At 36.7% G+C, this 26805-nt stretch overlaps 1 long non-coding RNA gene across 4 annotated transcripts in view; it reads right to left on the reverse strand.

Moving 5' to 3' along the window:
• Positions 1–26805, reverse strand: part of LOC111929425 (uncharacterized) — a 319169-nt gene that overhangs the window by 290154 nt on the left and 2210 nt on the right. For 3 of the 4 annotated variants that reach the window (XR_015286712.1, XR_015286713.1, XR_015286714.1), the window contains exons 2-3: positions 26534–26615; positions 514–640 (exon numbers count right to left, since the gene is read on the reverse strand). This is a non-coding gene — a long non-coding RNA (uncharacterized LOC111929425). The remainder of the gene's footprint in view (positions 1–513; positions 641–26533; positions 26616–26805) is intronic. The other variant, XR_002864703.2, reaches the window with a different exon arrangement.

Below are 26805 nucleotides of genomic sequence, written 5' to 3' on the forward strand. Positions count from 1 at the left end.
ATAACTGTCATGTTTTTGAGATAGAGATCAATACAGGTATCACAAATCACTTAAATAATTAGAAGTGAGAAATTTTTCTTGAAATATTGTTTATCCTCCATAATGTAACACTTTCACACAATGCATTTATCACCCTATTATGTTCAAGAAATGGTTAAGAACACTTAATTCTAGCAAAACTTTGCTCATTTTATATTCCATCAGCCCACTATGATTATGCTGTTAGACTGTTCCAGTTAGTGACAGCTTAAAAAGCACAGCAGTATTCTGACTAGTAAACACATAAAAAGCAAATTACTTAGCTGCTAATGGAGCTGTTCCAAATGGGATACAGAAATAAATACATTCCATCTGCAACGCAGTGGGCAAAAAATTAAAGATATCCAGTGGTTATTATTTGTATATTTAGAATTTCCTTGCAACAAAAGAACTTGCACATGTCGTGCAACAAAGCCTCACACAAGGCTGAGCTGAGAAAACCTGCAGAGCTCAGCAGCACTCACACCTACTTACTCAAATCTGAGAACATCACAGCTGTATTCCCCACAAATCTCCAGCTAGTCCTCAGGTGCCAAGCTGTCCTTTGGAGCCAGTCATGGCTTTCCATGTCATGCAACCCAGCACTCGTAGATTAGCACACCTAATGCAAAAGATTCTGCTTAGTCAATGATCTAATGTCTACATTTAAGAAGGCAGGATTAATGTCACATAAGGAACCTGCTTTATGCAAGACTCAATATTCAACTAAACTTATGTTTCCTTTGTAATTATGTCCAGAACTGAACTGTTTAAAATCATGGTGAAAGCCAAATCTGCTATAACATGTATCTAAAAATAAGAACTTAAATCCTTCTTAAAATGAAAGACTGCAGGGGTAAAATAAAAAAAAAATAAAAATCGTGTCCACTGCTTTGGAACTTTTCTACTTAGGACCAACAGCAAAGTCACCACTTTTCAGTAAAAATATAACCAAATCTCATTGAACAGTTTCTTTCTTTACCAAGCAGATGGGAATTTTTATTCTGTGGATAAATGCATCCAGAGAATCTGAAACAAGCTCCCCTGCATTGATTCTACACCACTGCGCAGAGGATTAGCTCATCAGATTTAGACTTTCAGTGGCTACCAGATGAGGGACATAACACATGACACACTGCTCTTCCAATGGACTGAAAATCTAAGATAAACACTTATCTTTAAGAAATAAAAATTAGTTGAGTTAGGATTTAGAAAGCTTCCATTTGCATCACTTAGTATTTACTTAAAAGATCAATACCATGAACTACTGGGACCTAATAAAACAGAGTAGTTGAGACATAAACCTCTTAAGAAATCAAATTAAATTCTTCCAAATTACAGGCACAATACCTAAGCTTTTAAGAAGAAAGTAGTGCATGTATTATTGCTGCTTCTTTCTATCTGCTTATATCCCAAAATCTCTGGCATCAGGATGAGGAATTCTCCATGTTCTTCATCATTAAAGATATTACACAAATGCTTTCTAAGAGTAAAACTTTCATGAGCTAGTCTTACTAGTAATTTTCAGTACTTTAATTAATATGTTCCACTTTAAAAAATTACAGGAAAAATTACTTCTAGAGCTTTTAGTCTACTGGGCAATGTTGCCTTGCAGGTGATGTCATAGTGTAGTTTATCTAAGTATAGGAAAAATTTATTCCCAGGCAAAATCTTTTCTCATTCTGAAATTTGGAAACCCAATATACTTGTCAGACCTTCATATCAAACACACAATTGGAGCATCACCTGGTGGGTTTGTCTGAGTTGTTATAAATTGATAAGAGAAATGTATAGAGAAAAATTGTTAAAACAAAGTGGATTAGTACTGGTACAATTTTCTGTTAAAGTAGTGGGACAGACCAATGTCACTTCAGCAATGCAGAAAGTTCTTAATTTGAATCCTTCTTTTATGTCAGTGCTATGATATGGAGTATTTTTTATTATTTTTTTATTACATGTTTCCAGCACGACCACCCCTTTGGTATTTGCTATATTATTGTTATTTTTAATTATAAGTTTCTGAGTAGAAGTATTTGCCTTACAGTTGTCTGAACACCCAAATTAAATCTATCATTAATTATTTCATTATAATTCTCACTACTTACTAGAAGCTTTGTGTAAAAAATCTTATCTTACCTGTTCTTGAAAATAAGAACAAAGGGAATGTATGCTTGTCTTCCTTTTCCCTTTTTCATTTTCCCTTGTAGCTGAAAAAGAGCACTGCTCACTTAGAAGCTTCCTGGTGCCCAATACAATATAAGATTGATTCCCTTAACTCCAAACTAATTATGGTTTAATTCTCTATTTAATTGAGCCAAGCATCTCACATGAACCACTGAAACCAAACCATATGAAAAATTATGTGTGATTTAGCTCTTAATTTTGAAGGTCAAAACACTGAGGCAGACCTGAATAATGTTAACATTTCTGAGGTGTGTTTGAGTAATGATTTACGGCTAACAAACAACTTGCTAAGATTTGTCACCTTCCCCACAAATGCAGCCTTCTGTAAAGGGTCTGAGCTCTGTGGAAGTCTTTAATTTGAAAGATAGCAGAGTCTATGGTGCCATGATTTTCCCTGGCACCAAAAGGATAACAGCATGTGGATGGATGGATGGATGGATGGATGGATGGATGGATGGATGGATGGATGGATGGATTGCAGGAAGGAATATAGAACAATTACTCTTTCCACAGACAGGCACTAGAAATGAAGCAAGCAAATTCCTTGGGAGCATGGTTTTTCCCTGCCACACAAAACCAGAGAAGAGCTGGTAGCTCTTCTTCCCAGAATTCAGAGAACTACTGAACCTTTATTTAGTTATGTCTACCAGGTGCAACACCGTGTCTTGGTGTCAGAGGCACAGCAGGTCAGTATATCACTCATCCTTTAAAAAGTAAGACCTCTCTTAGGAATGATTTGGCAGCTAAAAAGGAGACAACACTCTTCTCCATTACTCAAAAAATAAGATTAAAATGAAAAGGTTTTTGCATTTATGGAATCCTAGATGTTAAAATAATTCCAGGTCTTTCTGCCAGTCTGCTCAGATTTCAGCCCAGTGAACACAAAGACTGGAAACTGACAGCCAAGTCACCCATTATCTTTCCTCACATGTTCACTAATTAATTGCGACAGTAATTCCTGAAATCCCTGTCAAATGCGTTGGAGGCAAGAAAGGTGCATGGGTTGTATTTCTTACCTATCTTCCCTCTCCTCAGGCCAAAAACATACCCACAACCACTCATGGAATTTTATTAATAACAGTTCTCCTTTTGTTTTCCGAGTACAGAGTCCTGCCCCAATTTATTGAAAGACTAAGAGACAAATCTATTTTTAAATTGTCAATTGTGTAGACCAAGTGATGCAGAAACTAATTTCCCTCATTCTTTTAGAGCCTATGAGAGTCCACAGAACCCAGATAACATTCGGATTTTGTAACATAAAAAATAAATCCCAAAGTTGATTATACTCTCCTAGCAGTTACAGTCCTAAAGACAAATAATGTATGAACAAAATACAGGAAGCTAATTCTAAGCCTCACAGAATTACTGCTCTAATTCTCCCTCACTCTCTCTCTTTAGGCTCCCCCTCTTACAAACACAGCAGTAGGAAAGAAGACTTGCAGGGATAAAAAGGCACTGCTGTTAAAACTGTTATTAAAACACCACATGGGATGCTCAGCCAATTGTGGCATCTGAGTGTAGTCTGTCTTTGTTTACATACATGCTAAATTGTTACAAAAAGCATAACATCAGCAAAACCAAGATGGAGATGTCTTAGTTCTTTGTACATTGGAAGATCTTAATATTTAAGAAAAAAGAAAAAAAAAAGAAAAAAAAAAAGAGCAGAAAAAATCTTTTAATTTTAAGGTCAATAAAAGAAAAAGTAAAAGGAAAAATAAAACACAATTTATCTACCTTAAGTGAGTTTTTTGGCATCAGCTGATGTTTAATTAAAAAGCACTACAAGTTATCAGACTAGATCTGAAGATGTAAAAATAGAAGTATAGAAATAGGGAAAATAAGCTTTGGTAATACACAGGTTTCACAGTGGGGTAGGGCGCTACCTCAGTATGAATGTCATTTCTAAATAAACGGGTAACAGCACCACGTTACAGAAGCACACATGAGTTAAACAGATCAAATGCAGAGCCTCCCTGTTATTTTGTTAGCCTTAGGGAAAAAATTTGCTGTCTGCAGGTTCCCTGACTTCTTCCTACCTTTACTCCCTTACCTCCTGTCTCTACTCCTCTCTTTCTTTTGTTCTTTCCACACAGACTAACACAAGAAAGATGCTGAAAAGAGATTCCAGCATCAGAGAAGGTGTAAAACCTAAGCCTTGGAATAGGGGTATCATAAAAAGATCACCAAGCCATTAATTCTTCAAGTGGGGGAAGGGAAGGAGAAAACTTTAGAAATATAAAGAAGCAGAAGAAAAAAAAGTATTTCTGTGTTTTATTGTAGTAAAGAGAGTCTCCACTGATTAATCTTCATTCTTCTGGAAGTATTCCACATTGTTAAAAGGGTAAATTGCAAAACATTCTTTACCTTCAGCTGCTCCCCTTCTGCCAAAAAGACACAGCATTCAAATATGTCTATGGGAGTCTATGAAATCAAAAATCTTTATGCACCCACCAGTGCATAAAGACAGAATGTGCCTTCAGGGCTGGGGTTTCAACAGTCACACCAAACACAAGGACAAAGCACCCTGGCAGAGTAGATGGCTAGTGTGACACAACCTTGTGAGACTCAATCTCATGCATATTTGTAGAGAAACACAATGTACTTGTCTGTCAGCCTGCCCACCACAGAGGCTGTCATCCTACAGGTATGACAGACTTCATTTTGGAAGCCAATAGAGCCTTTTTGACAGAATGTAAAAAACAAAATTACATTTTCTTGATGCTTTGGTTTGAATTTCCATAAATTCTAAGAAAATCAGAAGCAGAAAGCAGGTTTTTCTAGAAAAAAAATCAACAATTTTATTTACTCTTCAAGCACAGTTTCAAAACTCAGGTTTAGGATTAACTCCTTAATGATCCATCTTTTTCCCTAAAAATAATTTATCTACTCCACATAAAACAGCGGTAGACAAAACACAATGCAGAAACAGATTCTAAATTGACTTGGTCCCAGTTCTTTCCTAAAAAGGGCACAACTCAATGTAAGTTTCTAACACCTATTAATTATAGGTCCTGTGACCCATGAGACAAGCACAAGCTCACCTATTTAATTTCATTCATAAAAACCTGCTACATGATAAATTAGGATGTTAGAAAAAGACAACAGGAACTTTACTAATTTGAACAAATGCTGCTTAAGATTGTCAACAAGGAAGGCATTAGAAAACAATCAAACAACATTTTGAAGGGTATCAGGGCCTTGAAGTTAATGACAACATCAAAAATAGAGGGCGGTACTGAAAGAGAAGAATTCTACTCAAAAGAGAGTGATGGATGAATAATATGAACTCAGTGAGGGCTAAATGACAATTTAAGGGAAGAACCTTGCTAGGCTTAATTTAAACAGATTCTAGAAATACTCATTGATATCGTGAAATCATTAATAGCAAACCAAATGCATCTGTTCTGTCTTTGTGCAGTTACCTAGACTACAATTCTTGACACCACTGTTCTGTAATAACCTCCATCTGCTCTGCTGTCTCTGTCATTTCTTTTGCTGTAACATATTGTGACAGAGGCTTCATTTACCTAAACTTATCTTGGCAACTTGTACTTCATTAAAGAGAATCCTGCAAGCATCAGTTAAAGCTTTCTTATCTGGCCAAGCATAGCTAAGCTTCATAAATCATTCTTTCACTTTCCATTTTGCAGCTTCTGGAAAGGTAACATTATTGAATTCAGATCACTGGAATAGAGCAGTACTAAAATGTTTATTGACCAGCTTTTAGGCACTGAGCTCTGCTTTGAATGCAGACAGTAATATTAGCTAAAGCTTTTGAATTTAAAAAGGATGTCACTAATATGTTTTATACATTGCTATAAATACTGTTTGATGGCAGGCCACTTTAGCAAGCTGCTACTAATACAGCAGAAACAAAGTATTATTAACATATATTCCCTCCCTTTTTGTCCTTTTAACCATAGCATCTGCAAATATAGTATTATATATTCATAGATCTAAGACCTCAATCACAGCTCAGTAGTGCAGAATGTATCTGACAAAGGCAACAGCAATGTGCAAAGGGACCTTAGACCAACCTTTATATTCCCATCAGATCGGTCTGGCATGGCACCAGGACAGCACTTGGTGCAAGTCACAGCAGCTGGGGAAGTGCCAGTGGTTACTTGTTTCTAACACAAGAGAATTAGTGGGTTTCTACCTCTATCCAGACTCCTATTCCTATGTAGGAATCATGCGATAACTAGCAGTATGTATACTGCACGCAGAATTACTTCATGATAAGAATAATTTGTTAGTAGAATAAAAATAATGACAAGCCTCTTTACAGACAGAGCTATTCACTTTTGCATCAGATTCAGAAGAGAGTCATGCTGTGCTGGCTGATGAGTCAAATCACAAATGCTGAGCTATAATGGAGTGGGATGAAAGGAATAGGGAGGACTATATTTGCCAGACAAAACTTAAATCAAGATAGAATGGCATCGTTTCAGATAAAATTCAGAAAATAATTTGGATTTAATATTTCTTATATAAAATAACTATCACACCTGAACATTCTGGTGACAGTAAAATACAGTGGTTTAACAGTTAAGTTTGAACAGTTTTAACAATGAACAGTCCAGGAACCTCAGAAATGAGTAGGATGTGGGTCACTTGGATTCAAACTGTCCCTTGATCCACAACAGCAGCCTGAACTGACATGCCACGCTGTCTGTGTGAGCACTAGTGGGCTAGAGGGAATTTGGGAACACGATTCTCCTGGTAACATGGTCTATTTTATCTTAAATAAGTATTATGTAGCCCAGAGAGAAAAGAAAGTACATGAAGGTCAACAAAAGACATCCTTTAAGCAAACTAAATTTAATTATCTTTCATAGTTTATAAAAAGACAAATTATCACTTCCTTGGAAGCTAGACAACCTTCAATGACAAGGAAAAGATCTGTGGGGGCAGCGAGTTACATTTCAGTGGGGTAATGTTATAAATCCTGAGCTATCCAGACAGCACTGAGAGGCTTCCAGTAGCAGCTGCCTTTTGCCCTTAAAATGCCCTGATAATTGAACTAACTTTTGAGTGGATTAAGCCTGCATGGAATAGTTCCAGTTCACCACTTTAAAAAATACTTAGTTTTAAATTAATCTGAAGCAACATTTCTATATCTTTTCAATCACTCTTCCCACTACACCTGCTGAGTAAAAGAAACTTTGATTATTCACACTAGCCCACAAACCACCGATAAAGAAAAAAAAAGTGTCAGGGAAATGTTAAAGAAGGTTTAATCAGCCCTCAGGACCTGTACACCAAAAAAATGCAGCTGCCTCAGACACCATTTCTCTGCCTTTTAAACAGGACCAGTATCTAACAGGTACTCTCATGAAATCCTAAACTCTCAAGTTCAGTCTACTTCATTCCCATCCCAGGGTCTACTGTTTTGATAAAGGCTCTTTTTAGTGGAGTCACAATGAGGGGGTAGAAGGGAATACTGCAAGGACAAGGTCGGCAGCTTGAAAAAAAAAACTGGTTTCCATGCAGATGGTCACAAATGCACTATAGATGACAGATACAGTCAGATCCTGGTGGCTGCTATTCTCTCATTGGCTTTTGCATTTAAAATACAAATTATTTCTTTAGCCTAAAAAAAATCTAGCTGCATTGCAGCAAAGTTGTTAGCATGTCTTCCTAACATTAGAAGTCATCTAACAAATAATGTAAACTTATAGCTGAGAAATCTGTTGCTAGTCCAGAGAGGAATTTTTTTATTAAGTGATGCTTCACTTTAATAATTTATAGCACATATAATTTCATTTTAATTAGAGGTTTGTTGGGGTTTTATTTGTTTGGTTTTAAAAGGCTTACTCTGCATCAGCTATCATTAAGTCAAATCTTCAAAGAAGGTAAAATGAAACTATTTTTTTTATGATCAAGAAAATAATTTTCTGTTGGCAATTTAAAACAATTGATTGTGGCTGCTTAACTATGATATTTTAAATGGTAAGGGGTAAAAAAAACCTCCAAAAACAATAATAACTTGTGTCTAATTCAATCCTTGCATATCATTAGAGTGATAGTAGCACTTTATCTGATGTTTCATTAGCAGATCCTAAGTTTTTCTCTAGTAATCAGAAGCAGCATATAACTTTCTTTAGGCTACAGCATAAAATCCATAAAAATAACTGGGTCTTATCTATAGCTGGTGTCAACAGCCAGACATACTCATAAACCTTTGCCCATGAATAAGAGCATCCTAAGAGTCTCTGAGGAGCTGAAGAGCTGCTAAATTCACAGGCCTTCTCCATTTTCACAGTCTGAGAGCAATGGCCCATCAAAACACATATTCTCTTCCACCTTATGTGCACAACTAGGGCATAAAACTTTTGGAAATGGGCAAGGAAGTGGGAATCTAAAGAGAAAAGTTAAATGCACTTGGAAGATTTCCTCTCACAGCTCAATACACAATGAATTCAAATCTCCAGATGAACCTCAAGGGAACTAGTTAATTTGTAAGCTCCTGAAAACCAAGTCATTGTATGAGTCTTTGGATATAATGATAACTTGTAAGCTTATGTAATGTTTGTAAAGGACTTTTTGATCCTCAGGTGAAAAAAGCACATAAGGACAAAAATTGTTACCCCTAATTATGGAAGACTTCATACTGTATTATTATTTTAAAAACTGTAACCGAGAACCTGATGGTTATCTTTATGTTAGCCTAAGGATGTCTTGTAAAAACTCTAATAAAAACATTTAGATATGCTGAAATTAATACAGATCTCAATTGCTAAGTGATTCAGAGATCTACATAATCTTTTTTTTTTTCCTGTAAATCAGAGTTGAGATTATAACTCTAAAGACAGGGATAGTTATTTTATAATCTTCATATTTATAAATTATAAGCAAACAGATGGATTTCCCTGTTACTGAAAACTGTCATTTATTTTTGAGTGCTGATTCTTTTAGCAAATTGTGCAAACTACAGTTATACTTGCAAAAATCTCTTTTGAAGTGAATTTTTATTTCATGTATTTTAAAATTTTCAGACAGAAAAAGTAAAATGTTATGGAAAATGAGTGTCTTTCCTCCATTCAACATTTTTTTGACCATTTTTTAAAAAAAATTTAATACCTTTGTAATTTTAAAATAGGAATTACAAAACTGACAATGTACTGAATTCTCCCAAGGATGTGCTTCTATGCATCCCTGAGAAATTCTGCCAAATTACATCAAGTGGTAAGACTTTGGGTTAAAAACCATAGTTTGCACATGTCTAGCATATATTTGCTAGAACTTTACTGCAGAGGTCTCTGAAGAGTCCAGGTGAAGCAAGATTTACCTTTTTGAGAGAAATGTGGGAAGCAGTGAACATTCAGTTCCCAGCTGGCTGGCTTCAGGCAGCATAAAGTGAAAGTTAACAGAGAAAAGGGAAAGTCTATGAAGGAAGAATGAGACCAGCATTCGAGTGTGGAGACAGATTCTGAGCAAGGATGCCACACCTGCAACTTGGAAAGGTAGAGCACTATCCAAAACCAAAACAACCACAAGCCACAAAACCTCTTCATAGTATTTTTCTACTGCATTTGTTTTCATTGCACCTTTGAGTGACAAATAACTTCAACTCCATTCAGCAACGTATAAGCCTGGCAGTCCTTACTTGGTGCATGTTACTCAAGCATACAAGTTTTCTTAAGTACTTCATGAGCAAAGAAATGAAAAGAGATTCCCTCAAAAACAGTCAATCACAGAAAGGAGTCCTTCAAAAAGAGTCAATCACAGAAAGGAGTACCTGATGAACTCTCTGACAGCATGGTAAGGATTGTGTTTTACCAGATATGCCAATACATCTCTCTGATTCCACTGAAGGAAGACCATGCTTTACAAAGCCCTGAAAAATTCTTTAGTCAACTGTCATCTACAGGGCTTTTGGATGCACCTTGTAATGAAACATACACACATTTATAAATCAATTGCAAGAGTGCTCTGATTTTGAATATGCCTGAAAAAAAAAAATTTAGAACACATCTATAAAGCATCAACAGATCTTGAGGATCATTTAAAATTTTCACTAGCAAGGTAAAAAGCATCATTCTAGTCATGAATCAGGCTGTCTTCACATCAATGTGCCAAATCAAGTAGGTTTATAGGAAGCTAGCAAAACTATCAAAAACTATGACCAAAAGACACCCCCACAAAAGATATTTTTCTAGTTATATAAAAATTACTAAAAGCATCAAGCTCCTTTATGCCAAGAGTACAAAATACAGTGAAAGATGGAAAGACAGTGCCACACACAATTGATTGCCTTGAACAAGTATTTTTCTAATATTATTAAACATCTACATATCTGAGAGCACTGATTTCATTTTGCATGATAAAAAACCTCAGTGTCATTATCTAATCTTTTTTTAGGCCATTATTAAGTTTTCATAAAGAAGCAGATATCTGTGATGTGGCTTTTCATTCACTTAAGCAGTTAGTTATAATCATATTGTTGTTACCTCAAAGAATTTAATCAATTTCTCTGATCATCATGCAGAGCGTGATTACTCTGAAGAAAAAGGAACAATCAAAAAAAGAGAAGTCTTCTACTTTCCTGTCACATCCGCTCCCTGGAAAAAGGTAGGAAAAGGTGCTACCTGCTGAAATTCTGATCAAGAAGATCCAAATTCTGAGCTACAATTACAGTAAATATCTAATGGCCTGGGTGGGGATAGGTCTTGTTAAAAGAAGTACAGCTGAGTGGTTAGTGACAGTAATATCTTTGAACAAGAACAATTATCATTAAGCAAGCATCTACTGACTGATGGAGTATGACCCATTCCACATCAGATGCAGGTCTTGCTGTCTGGTAAAATTACAGCACAAAGTTTTTGCTTGAACTCTGCTTTCTTTGTTGCTCTTTGACAACAGCAAGTGACAAAATTTGCTCTGCTTTCAAAAAAATATAAAGTTATTTATAACTTTTTTTCCCTGCTTTTGAAAAAAACTTTCCTTAAAAGCTTACCAGAGCAGTAACAAAACCTTAAGCAATCAGGATGAATGGATTCCCTGCAAAACCTCATAATGCACACACAGTATGAGGAACAAGTATCTCATAGGCCTTCACATGTGGAGAGCCCAATGCTTTTTCAACAGCAGTGGCCATTCCCAAGGAGATAGAAGCAACTCTCCTGGTTAGTCCTGTTTGTTGGTAATTAATCACTTCACAGTCCTTACTACACTGGAGTTTTACTCCCTGTATATTTAATTTTAACACGGTTGGAGAAGCAGGACTTAAATAATTATTTGTACTAACTTCCGAAACAGGCCTCACTTCTGGTCATAGAATAATAGAATATATGGATGAATGTCAGTGCTGTGTATTAAGACAAATATTGTTTGTACAGTTTCCAGAAGGGATGTTCTTACACTGCCATTTTTATTGCATTGCCCCACCCCTTGATGTCTTCTTAACCTGCCTCAAATGCATGCACCTTTCACCCCTGTATGGAATAAAACCAGCTTCTGCTATTACAGTTTATACTGACATCTCCAACACAGATTGCTTCCTATCTTAACAAAATTCCTCAGTGCAGCAAAACAAATTGCAAGAAAAGCTTCTTTTGCTTTTTGAATTTTCTTTTTAAGTATATCACTAGAGCAGACCAACGCTGTAGGGCAAATGGCAACTGCATGAAATTAATACATTCATTGAAGTTGCTCATTCTAGAGAGGTCTCTTCTTTCTGTGGAAAAGGGTTAAAAGCATTTAATGGTCTGGGTTAATAATAGTCAAGTTACTGAGTCAATTGAGTGATGAATTGGGAAAAATCATTAACGCTGGTTAGAGTGCTTGACCTGCTCTTTCAAAGGCAAAAGCTAAAAATGCCTTCCCTTTAAAACACCAAGCAACCCTGAGTGATCTATGCTTATGCAAATATTTGATTGACACCTGTCTGGTGGGTCAGCATGATGAGCAAGACATTGGTTATTCTTAAACCTGTAAAAAATTATGGAAAAGGCACTGTGCATTGATAATCAAGGCCAGAATTTTCAGGAAACATCTTTAATTTATTCTCAGGGGAATTTAATAACCTGCCTTCCTATAGGGTTGGGTTTTTTATATCCCAGACCTACAAAGGTAACTTTTTCATCCATATTTATGCTTTAACACACATCTTTAGCAGAGACAACCACATTACCAAAACTGAAATCACAAAAAGAGTATCAAGGGAATAGTTTACTTGCAAACAATTGCAGACAACAGTATTTTCTAACTGAAACAGAGGCCCTGCTGTGAGCATGGGGAAAGGGATGAGCAGCATGAGAAAATGTGTGACCTATGGCACACCAGGCAGGAGGTGTACTCTGGTACGCAGAGGTTCATCTGGGAGCCATCTCTGCAAAGAGCAGCAGATGTAGAAAAATGCTGCTGCTAGAAATTCAGCATCACTTGTGTGCTGGAAATGAAAGTAATGTTATCTCTCAGATTCACTTATTAAGTACATATAGTTTTTGCCCTTGAGTATTGCCATTAAAAAACACCCCAATGAAACAAGTAGAAGTGTATCACTCCAAAAATACAATTTCTGTTTCTTATATCTTTATCTACAAAGTTTATACCAATGAAAGGGGAAAAAAAAAAAAACAAAAAAAGGCATCCCATTTTGGTGTTCAAAGCTTCTTCCTGTGATGAAAATCTGAGATTCTAATGAAAGAGCTTGTCTATTCACAAAGACTGTCACTCCATGCTGAAATATGAAATACACTAAATGATGTCTCTCCAGCTTTAATCTAGGAAAACATTTGAGCACAAGCACAGTGCTAAAGCCAACACCATGAATGGTGCCAAAGAGATTGTTCATAGATGTAGACCTTTTTTCCATTTCTTCACAAATTTGGACTCATGAGTTAGTATTAAGTACAATATGTGAAGCTGGACTTTCAGTTCTTACACTGGAACTGAAACATCCCCACTTAGAGGCTTTAGCCTACTCAGTTCTATGGGCACCTTCATTTTCACTTGTAAGGTAAAAAATACTTGGCTGCATCAACAGAAGTGTATACCTGAAATTTTTTACATGCTTTGAAAATTAAAGACACATACATTTAGTTAATGTTATATGTTATTATTAAAGCTATATCTGACCCTGAAAGCTTAATATTCTCAATTTATAAGCTACAATATATTTAGCCATGACTATCATTTAACTTGCTCCTCTGTCTAGGTTTTATATCTTCCATCAGTGGAGTACTGGGCAGAAATAAATACAAACCTATTGCTGCTTCATTCATAACATCCACTGATGATATAATCTGAGTTTCAACCAAAATAATAAAAAAAGATCCACATTTCAAAAAACCCAAATGTTAAACCATGAGTTCTGGAATATCATTGTTCAAGAATACCATGCCCCTTTAGGGAACATGTGTGTCATCTATTTCCTTTGCATCCAGAGAAAGATAATTTTTATTTTTTCTTTAAAATACACTGGTTTTTTCCTCCACAGATGACAGCTTTTGGTTCTTATATTTTTTTTGCACGTACTGAGGTTTGTGCTATCAAACTGATGAGAGCACAGAGCACCAACAAACATCAATAGTGAGACAGATATTGGCAGACAGTGTTTTGGCATGTAAATAACTAGTGCAGTCTATCTTTCCCTCAGTCTGTAATTGCAGGGTAGAATCGGGGACAGGTGCATATTTTGAGCTCTGTTGAGCACTAAAGTTTTAAAGTGTCTCTCTGGGCATGGATTTGGATTGATGGCTGATATATCATCAGTTACTTAGAAACCTTGAAAACTTCTGTAAACAGCACAGCCAACATCCCACAAACCTTCTCCACTGTTCGTTTTTCTATCAGAAGTTAACGTGGAAAGTTGTTGCTAATTAAACTGCAGTACAGGGAGGACAACAGAAGTAGATGCAGCAATGAGCTGGACTATTGGATAAACTGAAATCTCACAGGGAGAAAGAGAATAGCAGCAAAAATTAAGATAAATGACCAAGACATACACTGTTGGTAAAGAAAATAACTATCAAATCACAGTCTTTTTTTGCATAAAGTTGTCTGTAATTCTAACATTGGCTCAGCAAAAGGCCTTATTTCATTAAAATAATTTGATTGGGCCAAATTATATGGGATTCTTTTAGCTTGGACTTGCCAATTTTTGTAGAGAATTCAGGAATAGCTTGGAGCACAATTTTAGTATTTTGACAACTGAGGGGACTTCCTGGCCTGGCAGTGTAATGTGTTATTCACATGTTGATCTTGAAATCTAGGACATGAGCTTGCTCATGGACTACTGCAGGGAAAAAAAAATCAAATTAATACAGAATTTTCATCCTGAATTACTCCAGCAGATTACATGTAAAAAAGCAAGAAAATTTTTCATATTATGCAATTCTTGGAATAATCCATTATTATTTGATATAGCATAATGAAGGAGGTAAAAGATCACTGAATGCTTAATGGAATATATGGTACAATACTTAACTTTTTCTCAAGAAACTTAGTAACCTCAGAACAACAAACAGGCAAGATTTCTCCAGAGCTATCAATACCACTCCTCACCTTTCTGTTCATCACAATAATATACAAATCTACTGTTTTACAGCTGTTATTAAGTGCAGTGTATGTGTGCAAGGAACAATTATTAAGGGGCACACGAAAGTATGGTGGTGAAAAAACAGATCTGTTTTCAGGCCACAGTGTGCAATGGCTCATGCTGTCAACCGATGACTGCAGGCAATTCCACAAATGTGCTTGGAAAAAGAAGTGAGAAGAATCTACTATGAATTCTTTCTATTACCCAGTCAAGCTAAGTACTGAGGCAAAGGCAACTTTCAGCTCCAGCAGTCTCCCTGAAACCACCGAAGGCTAAGCTGTGCAACAGCTTTGCTGACTCAGACAATGAGGCTTTGGGCAGGCATTGAGTATCCCTAATTTCTCCATTTACCAGCTGGAGTGGGTTTTACCCCTACTGGCAAAAATGCTTAAGTGATAGCTCTTTAGTTATTTTGGGCCATACAAACAAACCCAGCTGGTCCAGTCTGAAAGAGGATAAGAAAAGCTACAATACAGAGAAGGGATAAATACAAAATGGGGAGCATTTTTCAGCTACCATGGTTACTTGGGCTTCAAATAGCCACAGAGATTAAACCTTCAGATTACTGCTTGTCTGCTCTTGCCCACATGAAATTCTATCTATGTTTCAGCAATTAATTACAGGTATGCCATGAAGCAAACCTCAAAGTCCCACATTCAATTCATCCAGCTATGGGATAAAGTGACACACGCAGCAAAACAAAAGATTGCTGACTCCACAGAAGGATCCTACGCTTCTGCAAAAGATGACAGCCTCTCAGGCTGCACCCAGAGTGGGACCTGGCACTTTCTCAAGTGATATTCAAGTGATCAGCATCACTTCCACACCTTCATACTCCCTCGGCAGGAGTCAGCAGCAGCCCAAATTACCTAAAAAGCATAATTGCTAGGAAAGGAGAACTGCTGACAAAAAAAAGATACAAATAAAAATCCCAATTATGCTCTCAAATACTCAAAGAACTATGGGATTGCACAGCATGTTCACAGAAGGTCAGTGGAACCATATGGTCTGGCTCTTCTGGGAAATGCTTCGTCTCTACTGTCCTCTGAAACACCAGGAGTAATTACATGAGCTCTCCAAATACTCACCATGGTTCAGGGAGTCATTCTTTTACAGAAACAAGGAACAAATTAGGTGTCCACTTGAATTTTAACCCAAAGCTCAGCTGTATGAGTTATCCCATGGCTGTAAGGCATTCAGATCAGCACTCAAAATCTTGCTCTCTTTTGAATGCCAGTGGAGCACATGACTGAATTTCACTGATGGAAATTACTGGGAAGAAAGTGGAGCAACCACTGAGTTGCAACTTATTGTCAGTCCAGTTCATGACTCAGCTAGAAGTGTTAAAGGAAGATACATGTATTTGGAAATGAAAGACCTATAATCTTGAAGAGATTAATCTTCAAGAGTTTGAAGATTTGGACCTTGTGATTGAGAAATGAGAGAGGTATGAACAGAACCTGTGGAGATATACAAAATGACAACAAAAAAAAAGGTATTATTATTATAAAATACATATTAGTACTGTTTATCACAATTTATAATACAAAAACAAATGGACAGTGATACTGAACAAAAACAATTCAAAAAGAAAAGGGGAGAAAATATTTCTACATGGTGCATAACTAAGCAGTGGTATTCTTCCTGAGGATATTATTACCAAGACCAAGAGATTAGCAAGATTCAAAATGGATTTAGACATTTATATGCATAATGAGAACAGCTACAGCTATCTTAGATGAGATTAAAAAAACCAACATGTGAGATATAAACCTTGATGTTTCAGTGAATAAGGCAACTTCTTGCTGGTGGGCTTTGGAAAAAAAAAAAATTTAAAAATCTTTCTCAGTTAGCAAACTGTTCAAAAACTAGTTTTCCTGCACCTTAGCCACCTGTTAGGACACTTCCTTCACTTACCCTTGAAGCTGCTGGTGCTGAGTACTCCAAAAGAATGCAAAACCAGACAGACTTCCTTTTCCCATTTCTACATTTCAAATGTACAAAAAAAAACCAGCAAACAAAAACCCCAAAAAATATTATTATACAATCCAATTGACTATGGTGATAGTGAGCTTGCAGATTTAAAAATAAGAATAGAGCTTCTTATCCCAAAATTTTCTTTAACTGTCATTAACTGTAAGGTTTAAGAAACTGCTAGAGGAAAGCTTTGGCTTATAGAGAAAGATATACACAATTTTTCTGTAAGGCCTATTTGGCATTTTGCACTACCTCTTAGCCTCAGGGCCAAACTCCTTGCCAATAGCCAGCCCTACTAGAAAACACACAATCTCCTCGTGTGCTGTAGACCCTCCTGTCAATCAAGTATGTCCCTAAATTCTTCTTGCCTGCAGTTTACCACTCACTGAAATCTGACATCAGTGCTCATGACGCTTAAGAGGACAGATTTGGTAGCCCCTCTCAAATGAACCACATTTTTCCAAAAGGTTGTGTTTTATCAGGATTCTTAGTAGAATCCTCCTTTCCTCCTGGAAATACACTAATGCCACTTCTACATCATCTTCCCACCCTTCACAATCCTTGATAAATACAAATATCCAATCTAAACCAATCTCCTGGTGCAACTTAAGGCCATTTTGTCTTGTCCTATCACACAGCAGCTTCCATTCAGGCAGTTGTAGACAGCAATAAGGTCTCCAAAGGCACTTTGTCTCCAGGCAGAACACCTCCAACTCAGCCACTCCTCCTAAGACTTGGGCTTTGTTATTAATTTAATGTGATGACAATATGATAAAGTAGGTCTAAAAGAATCACACTGGGAACTTCTGGGCATTCAGAGACCTTTACAAAAATTACTGTACCTATTGGGCTAGATGGAGGTTTGAGAACCATTTCTGACTTACATGACAAGCTCCCAAGTACATATTCCAGCTGTAAATTGACATTTAGCTATCAATAACAGAGCAGGGATTGCACTTCTTGAGGTCATGACAGACCCCAAGTGAAACCATCCTTTATGTTATCCTTGCAGAAAAGTCAATGTTTAAATGTAACTGGATTTGAATGCTGATATAAAAACATATAATATCAACTCGGATCCTGTCTGAACACGGTTTATTTATATTTTCACCATATGCCAAAAACATCTAATTTGAAGCAGCAGAGAAAAAAAATAGCTATTTATTTCTTTTATAACAATCTGGCATACATTCAAAATTTGAATTGCTTTATTTTTATAGATTATGTTGTAAATTAATGTAAATAATTTAACATGCAGATAATTCACTGTGCTGAAAATGACTGGCATTTTTCAAGAGTATAAAGGGAACTATTTGACTAAGGATGTCAGCAAATGATGAAAAGTCAAAAAAGTCATAACAACTCCCTGTAAAATGTTTCAGACTCCACAGATTGTTTCACATTAGAAATTGTACAGTATGTCAGAGGCTAACAAACATTGCGCAGCACATACTCTGAAGATCTGTTGTTTGCACTTCAAGCAAAAAAAGATTGCTTTAATTTTTTTAAGAACCTAAGTGACTGAATGAGTACATGACCATATTGCCATCCATGCCATACTGGATTTCACTTCCACTTGGCTCAAACTATTTTACCATCAAGCATCAGAGAGGGATTTTTTTCCTTGTAGAAAATTACCAATATAAGAACAGAGAAAATGTCTTCAGTGAATGCTCAAGGTGATGCCTAGAGATTGCTCTTGCTAACTAAGTCTGTAGACATAGTCAGGTGGAAAAGCAGTAATCATAAGTGTCAGCTAGATGCAACCAATCACTCAAAGGAACAAGCCCTAACTCAAAGGATGCTGCAGGTTTTAAAGTCCAAAAAAAACCTCCCATGTTACTTCTCTCTCAATTAAAGAATCTGATGCTTATTGTATCCTCTTTTATGTCACATAGAATGTACCTCAAAAACTCAAATGAAACACAAAAATCCCAATTAGATTAACAGCTGATCAGGCAGGAATTATTTTTCTGTTTGGTCAGACTTGGACAACCACACATGCTATGGATTTGTCTATATTTCACTGTAAGCATAAAAGACAGTTTCCTATATCAGCAGTTAGGAGGTTCCATTAACCCAAGACTGTAAAATATACATAACATTTATGGGTACAGGATACAGTCAGATGGGCTATGCTGACGGGTTTCTGTAGCAGATGTCTTTTTTATTTCTCTGAAATAACATAGCTGCTGTTAGAGCTAAAATTTGTAATTAAAATGTAGCACACTTCTCAGAAATCTTATCTACCAACCACTCCAGTCCACACAGCCTGGGATACAGGACGCTCCGAGTCCCTGCTTGAATCCAGATTCCACATTTACAGCAAGCTGCTATATTTATAATTGATGACAATGCTAATTACAGACATACAGACACACATACTGTCTTCATATCCCTTTGAGGTGTTAAGTGTGACTACATAGCCATGAGTTGCTGCATGAGGGTATCCTTAACATAGTCTTTTTAATGCAGAGGGCATAAAATTCTCATTAACAGTAATTGGAGTTAGAAGCAGGAATTCCAGGAAGGATGTATTGTCTCATTAGATATTAACTGGAAATACTGTAAAATATTCTGTTTATGCATTGTTAGAATTCTGAAGTGCTTTTTTTTTTTTTTTTTTCCTTCAAATTAAGACCTCTATGAATAAGTCATTTGGAGCTAAATGAAAGCTCATGCAATTCTGGAAAAGTGCACTTGTGAGTTGCCACAAGGATACAGACTTTCTTCTGAACTATAGAACTATGAGAAAACATCTCTACAGCACCTGTTTGCACAGGTAAGAAATCCCCACCAGAGTTAATGGATCTAATAATTTTAGCTGTGTCATGTCCACTCAAAATTCACACCATATTTGGGCTTATGAAATGTGTGGAGCTCTACTTCATGATATGCAAGGGCCTGAAAAAACAAGAAGCCAATACTTCTTAATTAGACACAGGACCACATCATTGCCTCTCCATGCAAGGGAACATGGACAAGCAGGTGTAAATTATGTCAGGATTCATGACAGAGAAATCAAAAACCCTCAAATTTTCTCTCAGGCAGAAATCCCTTCCAGGAGTCATCCATAAGTGATTTACAGCTCCATCAGAAAGCTCCTTCTGCTCAGAGACCAATCTTTCTAAGTCCCACAAAACACATTTCATTATACTGGATGTGGGAGGATAAAATCTTCATTAGCAGATTATGCCTGTCTCCTAAAGTTAATAAAAGAATTTCTAAAGACTCTGAGGAAAAAAGGCTATGCTCATTCCAAGCATGTTTACAAACTTTGGTCCTCAAGATACCCTAAATATAAAATGTAAGAGGAGGAAGGAGAAGCCATACGGATTTGATCACTGATAGTAAGATTCACAAAAGACATCTTAAATTCTTTTGCTTTAAAAGTAATTGTCTGATGCTCACAATTAGAAAAGGCGATCCTTCCAGCTGCCACTCCAATCTACAGGATGTAACAAGGCCATTTTTTTTTAAAAAAAAAGACACACATGACTGATTTCTTCAATTGTTCATTGAGAATTGTTTGTTTGCAGAAAATAAAATCCCAAGGGGTGCTTCACTAATTGATATCACAGGGCAAATCTATACAAGGATACAAACTTAGTTCAAAATAAACAACAGTATCATTAAGAGTTAATGCAAAGCACTTGTATGAATTCTCGTTGACTGCTAAAGCTAGAGTTCTTTTCACCCAGTAGTTGTTACCTGAGAAAAAGAGTACCTGGTACAAATTCCAAGGAAACTTTCTGGTGAAGGACAGAAAACATTCTAAAGAAAACATAACTGGGAGAAATGAAACTAACAGTCACTTGCAAAATTTTGTCACAAAGAACATAAGCCCTCAAAAATCAAAACCAAACATGCTAGAAAGCAGTATCCTCTTATTGCCCTTTCATTGCTTGATTGGTCAAAACTGACAGTGCAATTTATCATCCTCACTTCATCTCTTAGGGTTAAACCTTTCCAAAGTGCTGCAGGACTGAAAAGGACACTGATCTCATCCTCCTCCTCCTTCCATTAATTCACTGATAGTTCAATAAAACTGGCCAGGATTTTTTCAAAGCTGCAACTCTATACCATTGCATTACACCAAATCCTTTGAAAACGTGGCAGAACCAAACATCTGTAAAAACACAAAGTTCTTAAAGTAAAATCCTGAAAAAAATAAATTAGATAAAAAGAAACTGTATTTATGTGTATGGAAAAAAAAAATAACAACCAAATAAGGCTACAAAAGTCAAGGATAGACACACAAATACACACCAAAGAACAATGGATGTTACCACTCTCTGTATGAAAAAACAACCTCTCACTAGACCTGACATTACATTTGGTACCTAGATTTTATTCCAAATGAATCATCTTGCTGTATTTAACATGATACACATTTGTAGGACACAACTCTATCACATCTCCAGTAGAAGTTCAGTTCAACCCCATCAACTACCTATTGATTTAGCAATACTTGTGTGCTGACCAGTAATGTCTCTACATTCTTTCAGCCTCTTGTGACTCTAGTTGACATGGCAAGTTTACAGGGCCTACAGCAGCTCACTTTGCCAGGCAGATCCTTGAGGAATCAGTATGTTCTGTAAACAGAGGTCTTGGCTCTCTCTGCAAAGTCAGCTGCTGTGTTTATTTTGACACATTTCTCTGTAGAGAGGACCAACAGCTTACATACACTGCCATCAAGTCATCACATGGGGTTAGGTGTCTTTCTAGAGTTGCCTGCACAATGAAGGAGAACACAGCATATTTCTCAGCTCAAAGGCAGCAATAGTTCATGTCAGATGCAATGAAGGGGAGCTGGACAGCACCTGCAGCGTGCTTACTTTCTCTGCTTCCAAGTGACTTCCTCCTGTCCACAGCTGACCTACACTAAAAAATAGCATCTCTCCACATGGCCCAGGCAGTGCTTAGGACTATATCTGATTTATCCATCGAGAGGAAAACAACACACCTTAGTTTTCATCCACCGTGCAAAAGTAGAGAATGGTCTCTCCTATACATCTCTGTCACAGTTCTAACAAAAAAAGCTTCTCATCCCTATAAACACTGCAGAGATAACACCTTTGTAATCTCTTCCACAGTTTTATAGCTGACTGCACTTACACAAAGACAAAAGATCATTTATTTTAGGAGATCCTAATACTGATTTACCACTCAAATTGGCAGTGCTCTACACTAATATAAAAGTTATATGGTGCCTTTGAAAGAACATTCACATTGTCATTAATAATACTTATAGACATAGGGGTGTAAACAGAATATACAGAAAATAAATGTAGCATATATATTGTAATGTTGCACCCTAGCATCTCCCTCAGACAACTGCCTCAGCTTATGAGAGCTCTTTGTAACACTTCGTAATCAAAACTTCTTAACAACACTTTGTCTGGCAAATCATTCACAGAAGCAAACTACATTCATGAACAGAAATGAGCCTGCATATCTATAAATACATTAATTATATCACTCGAAATTGCAGGAAATTATGTAAAAGGTTATGTCATTAATCTCTGTTATTTACATACTGAAAGTCCAAAGGGTGGCATTTTTTACAGTCTAGATACTTAAATTCGCACTCTTAATAATGGTATTGTTTTTTGCTACAGTACAATGTACAAACTAAAAGATATTTTACAATGATACACTGAGAGCTTCCAAGAACTATGAGCAGCTCTGTATTTTTTCCTGCATAAAATAGTCACAATAAAATGTGCAGTCATGCATACATACAGTGTCACATTGATGTTCTCAGCACCATTAAGTAGTCAACAAACAGAAGCAGCATAATATTGAATCTTAAATTGTGCTAGAAGTCATATTAATTTATTTTTTTAGCAGAGTCTTATGATGGTCTCTACACAGCACCTAATGCCACAGACCTAGAATTTGCTTGTAGATTCTAGGAAACAACCCTACCATGTCAGCTCTCTGGTGCATACCTGCTTATTGAAACTTAGACACACACAAGTAAAAAATTTAAATTCTACTCTTTGTTATCTAGAGTAAACAGTAGCTTAACCAAGGCTGCTTTACTCTGTGCTATCAGCCTGAGGAAACTGAGAAAAACCTCACATAATGATTATTTAGTATAAATAAGTGATAATATTCAACTTTTTACCACCTCAAACACTCACTTCTTCTATTTATTCACGTTTACCATAACTACTTCTAAATTCTCCTGCATCTCTAATGCAGTTATTATCATAATAACTCTCAGGAGTTAGTCCTAAGTATTCTCTCTATGAAGCAACATCAGATACTTATTAGTTTTTCAGGTCTGTATATTTTGGTCTCCTGAGGAGATTCTCCACTTTGTTGTCTGTGGTTCTTAATAATATCCATTTTCTGGTTGACATTCCTGTGTGTTTCTGATCAAAAGTGCAGATTTCCACCCCATGACTGCATATGGGTCGTTTTGCATTAACTTTGCCAGTTTAATCCTCAGATCCATAATCTCAACTTTATCAACTTTACCTGAAGAACAGCCTATTCCAGGTCTAAACTAAGTTTTAGCATTCCCAAGTCTCAGTGGCACCAGAAAGCCATAGTATTCCAAGCTGCAAGTGAGGTTAACAAGTGGGTGGGTGGGGCTGGGGACACAGGAGGACAGAACACATGACACAAAACAACCCCAAAACCAACAAACAGTAAATAAAGCATGACATTCTTGTTTACTCCTGATTATTTTTCCCCAGAGCAGCAAATATTTATTCATTAGAGAGCCTGAGTCCACCAGTAATCAAAAGGGTGTGCTTTCTACACCCTCTTCTCCCCAAAAAAGGGCTTGTTCTGATTCAAAACAAACAGGTTCACATTTATATTTTCTTAAATATGCTTTTTGCAATTGTAGAAATGTGCTAGTATTTTTAAACTTTTTTAAGCATTCACTATTAAAACCTACTTAAAATCCAAGTTTTGCATATTTAATTCTAAAAGGAGAAAACACATGAAAAAGAAACAAAAACAGATATGGGAAACATTTTTAAATTATAAAACTGGGAGGACATTTCCTAAAGGCAATTTTTGAGATTTGTAATTGTGAAATTTTCATTCCAATTATTGAAAATGTTATTAACCTTACATTTACTTCAGAAGGAAATACTTCCCATTGAGCAACCTGATCTGCTCTTTGGGGAGAGAGGAAGAAACCATGATTTTCACAATGCCTGTTGTTGGCCATCTTTAAATCATATATCAGTAAGTCATCTTAAAAGGAGTCATCTCATTGCATGACTGCTCATCCCAGATTCTGCTAAGACATCAGCTGCTGTTAGCTAGTCTGGTCTTCCATCCTAAATAAATGCTGAAAACCCAGAATCTCAGAAGAAATATTTTGGTTTCGGCATCATACTTGCACTAAAGAGGAGCTAATTGTTTACAATGTTTTGCAAAGGAACACAGCCCCTTGGTTTGGGTATATCTAGAAAACTGTATTAAATGTTTATACAATGCTATGAAAATCTGCATCCTTCTGAATCCTTCTTATTCGGATGCCAGGATGTATTGAAAAGTTTGTTTTTTCCATAGACTTCCTACAGAGGCTAAGTCTTCTTAACCCCCTAAGACTTGACAATTCTTTGCATATTTTACTGAGGGCTAGGCAATGTCACCAAGACAGAGCCTGGAGCAGCATGTTTCTGCACTGGAGCATTCCACAGGAATGACTGCAAATTAGACAGAGGCTATTCCATCCTGCTTCCCTGTTGTTGGAGACAGAAAGTAATTAGCTGCTGGCCTATACCAGCAGCAAATCATTAACCCCTCCTGCCCCTAAACATTAGCTCAGCTGTGCTGGCCATTGAATTGCAAAGGATGGAAATACATCTCTGTCCATCTGCTTCATCTGCTCCAGAGAATCAGCATACAGTCTCTGTGCTTGGCTCCTGGAAATCCAGTGTGGGAAATCTTGAGAGAGCTAGGCATCATTTGGGTTTGCTCAGGCCTGATACTCAAATCACAATCTGGCATTCAGTGATTGCAATAAAGAAAGGGCCAAGCTGCCTGCATGCACGCTGGCATTCTGCAACAAGTCAGTAGATCCAAAGAAGGGTGCGAAGCCAGAGCAGGATCTAGACCACGGTTTTCTTGCCATCTTGGCTTATCTTATTGGTTCAGCTAGATCAGGTTTATTTAAATACTGTTTTGGATTCGATACAATAAAGGCAATGTTTAGCATTTAACCTTGACTCCATGAATCTGTTCCAAAAGCCTAACTTTGAGTATTTCATCAATGTAAGTATTTCTTCAAATGCTCTTATTACATGTACTTGAAACATACATTGTAGGAAGAATTTTTCTTCACAGATACCAGCTTAGCAGCAAAGTAGGCCAAACACATCCATCTAACTCAATGGGCCAGACATAAAAATGTAGGCTTGAAAGAAATTACGTCTTATCATCTGAAAGATGGAGCCATTGCATTGGCATTAAACAGCCTGTGCATTAGATCAGACAGCAAATGAGATATTGATAGAACTATTTTGAACAGTCAATAAGCTTTCTAATGATTGATAGCTTTGAGCTAACTCTGGCAATATCAACGTCTGCACTTGGAAACTGGGGATTGAAACTGTAATGCAATATTCTCTTTGTGGAACTGATAAGCATAAGTCAAGTGTGGGCAGTGGCTCTGGCCGAGGGATTTGCATCGGTCTCTTTCTTCATAGCATAAAGAAAGAATGACAGCAACTTTTGCTTGTTTTAGTATTTCCATGTAAATACCACCAAAACAGTAGCTCAGAAGATAAAAACAGGGAGAAGAAAGCCATGGGAGAAGCCAAGCTAAATCACTGAGCATGCTAGTTCCATGGATTTCACTGGAAGTCCAAACAATGCTACTGTTGCTTTTGTAACAGTTTTACAAATAAAGCACAAAAGTTTTCCCTAGAGTATTTTACATAGTATATTCAAAGAGCAAAAAGCAACCATTGAGGAAAAAAAGGAGCAGTGGAGAAAACATACAGCCAAGACTTTTACAAGTGATGTCAAAAAATTATTAATGCACTCCTAACGTAGCTAGAATTTTAAAGATCATGTGCTTTGTGCTCTCACAGCATAAGCTCCTTTCATCTCACAAAGAATCCAATAAAGAGCCACTACTAAAAATATTCCTTGTAAAAAATATATTTTTGTAAAAGAATGTGAAAGGAATTTTAATTCCCTAATCTCCATCTATTAATGGTTGAAATTAATGATAGCATATTTATTTTAATTTAAATTTCCAAGCTCTCAAACTTATGGCAATCCTCTCAGAAGTCTATAAATCCTGTTTGAATTACATGTATTCATGTAAAGCAACCAAGTTTCCTTTCAATTTCATCTGAAACAAGAGGGAAAAGAGGTGAAAGAAGTAGTTTGGTAGTCTTTCCTCATTATTTATAAACAAGTACTTCCCCTTGCAATCTAACTGAATTTGATTACTCTTCCTGGTGTATTGGCGCACACTTGCAAGGGGTTTGCAATCCTCCCTCTGTTAGTAAAGTAAAATGCAAGTGACATTAAGATTCTCCACAGCAGAGAGAAAGTCCTTAAGGATTACTTGATCAAATTAATAAGTTAGCAGTTTAAAACTTGAGCTGCATCAGATCACAAGTACAAGCATTGCCCCAGTTGCCCCTATGAGAAGTGATGATTCAGTACACTCAGGCACATTTTCCTTCCTCCCTCTCTGCACCTGACATGGATGCATCCTTGCTCCCCTCTACACAACACAGAGCATAAAGCACCATGCCTGAATAGTTAGGGATCCTCTCAGGAAAACTGACTGTCAGCAGAGGTAGCTCTTCTTTCACTTACTTGGTGCTACGCCAGTGTGAGCCTACAATCCTCCGTAACTCTGCTCTTGATTTATGCTGACGTGCCAGACCAGGATCCACACCTAAAAAAAATACACTGCCATAATCTACTTAACCAATGCAAAATACTTCCTACACCATTAGTATTTTGCCTCAAGGAGGTGGTAACCTTCTCCACTTCAGCACTTGCATGAGATTTTTACATCCCTCTAATTTTTACCAATGTCTCTTTTCTGCCTTTTCATAAACACTACGCCTGAACTGTGGCATTTG

The sequence above is a fragment of the Cyanistes caeruleus genome, chromosome 5 (genome assembly GCF_971803275.1).
Source record: "Cyanistes caeruleus chromosome 5, bCyaCae1.hap1.1, whole genome shotgun sequence".
Taxonomy (NCBI): Eukaryota; Metazoa; Chordata; class Aves; order Passeriformes; family Paridae; genus Cyanistes; species Cyanistes caeruleus.